The sequence below is a fragment of the Eubalaena glacialis genome, chromosome 8 (genome assembly GCF_028564815.1).
Source record: "Eubalaena glacialis isolate mEubGla1 chromosome 8, mEubGla1.1.hap2.+ XY, whole genome shotgun sequence".
NCBI classification, from domain to species: Eukaryota; Metazoa; Chordata; class Mammalia; order Artiodactyla; family Balaenidae; genus Eubalaena; species Eubalaena glacialis.
In genome coordinates, this window is record NC_083723.1 from 59,788,778 (window position 1) to 59,790,849 (window position 2,072).

Below are 2,072 nucleotides of genomic sequence, written 5' to 3' on the forward strand. Positions count from 1 at the left end.
TTGTAAGAAGACCTTTAAGAACAGCAGCAGCTAGAAATCCATCAATGCCAGCAGAAAAATGAATCACTGTTCAAGTGAAACCCTGAAAGAAATGGCAAGCACTTTTGTTTCACCCGGCAGTCTGAAAGGATGAGAAGAAAAGTCTACGAGAGCCACGTTATGTCAAAAGGGATGTTCATTGTGCCAAAAACATGTGAGAGAAACCTGCTAAAAAGAAAATGACAGGTGAAGCATGCCAGAAAACATTCAAGCAGAGAGGTGAGGGTAAGCAACACGTGAAAACTCGTGTCCCAGAAAGGGATGTGTGTCAGTGTCCAAGAGAAGACCATGGTGGAAGCTATGCAACATGCTTGGTCTCAAGAGCCATATTTTCTCTCTGCCTGAGGAAAAGCACCCGTTTATGTGTGAATATGCTGGCTGGTGCAAAAGGTTTGCAATAAAACACAGTCTCACAAGGCATGCCGACATAAAGAAAATGAAAATTAAAGTAAAAGCATCTCATGAAAAATCGAGTCGGGCCTTTCATCTCAGTGGATGTATCTCTTCTAAAAGGAAACACCAGTGAGGCTTCTCTTTGCCTAAATACAGAGAGTCACTGAATGGTATTGATCTCAATAATTACTCTCAGCTAAATATCAGGTTGTATTGTTGAAAGGACTACAAACCAACAAGCTCAGTTACTTTCTCTCAGAAGCACATTTCCCTTTATTAAAAACACTGATTTAGAAAAAAAAAATTGACAGGCACTCGTGTTACTCTCCTCAGAGGCTCCTTCACTACAGAAGTTTTAGCACCCTCTTCTCACACCTCCAGGAGTCTCAGGACGCTTATGAAGGCCATAGGTTGCTGTTGGGCTTCTGATGTTAGAAACTGACCTTGGCTCTGTGCTGTACACCATTAGAGCAAAAATCACTGGCCACATACTGGTCTTTCCTAGAAATCGTGCTTCTGATGGATCCCTGAGCCTGTGACTTTCTATACCCAGTTGCCCATTATGCCTTGGGTCATAAATGCAGCACCCCTCAATCTGAGCACCTCTACTTAGGCCTCCTTGATAAAGAATGGAACCAAACCTGGGCCTTCTGGCATATTCCACCTGGACGAGGGGTTTTTCTCTCCTCTCCTCAGTTTCTTGCCGGATGCCAGGCTGCTGGATAAGGTTGCCCTTCTCCCAGTTACCTTAGATACCTGGGGAGTCCCTTGGGATCAACTGATGGAACAGCAGTGAAACTTTATAGACTATATGGGTGGCATTGCCACCATCATAACTGATGATCAGTGGTATGGTGCTGCTTTCCATCTCCTAACTGGTATGTCCGTGATAAAGGACAGGGCCCAAGAGTCAGAAAATTTGCCATATTTCAGTCATTTTAGCACTGTACGCCCTAGTCAGCAAATTATTCCATATACATATATTTGTTAAAAAATTCTTGAGTCATTGCCTAAGAGTTGTTCCCTCTGTTCAAGGTAAAGGACTCTGTGAACCACTTTGCTCACAGATACCCAAAATAGAAATCAAGGCTACACATATCTCTACATATATTAAGGCCACAATATAAGGCCCCATCAGGACACTCCTTATCTCCTTGGGTGTTCCAGACACTGCCGATAGACACTGCACATATTTCACTTCTCAGAGTACACAATGCTGGGCTCCTGGACTGTCAGTCAATAAAACTCGCTACCCCAGCAGGTCCAGACAGCTGGTTTAATTGAGAGGCCTAATGGGCTCCTCAGAGAACTCACTCTTCAGTCAAAAAATGACAAACCACTAGGCAGTGTCTTTCTTGCCCCCAGGCATTAATCTCTCTTAATTCAAGGCCCCTTAGTCAACTCATACCACACACCAGCTTTTAAAAAAAACCTTCCTTTCGACCTTTCCTATATTTAAAGGGGGAATATGTCTGGCTACATGTATATAAAGATGAATTATATATGAGGCCCTTTAATAATGTCTTTTTCTACCTTTACAGATTTTCAATTCTGTTCCACCCCCATAGCGCTGGAGGCCAGATGTAGGGTACATACTCTTCTGGGACCCGTTAACCATAGACTGTCCCATGGGCCAGGAA

At 43.4% G+C, this 2,072-nt stretch overlaps 1 pseudogene; it reads left to right on the forward strand.

Annotated features, from left to right (window-relative positions):
* The window catches only part of LOC133096602 (transcription factor IIIA-like), a 648-nt pseudogene extending 83 nt beyond the window's left edge, over positions 1-565 (forward strand).
* Positions 566-2,072: the final 1,507 nt, after the last annotated feature.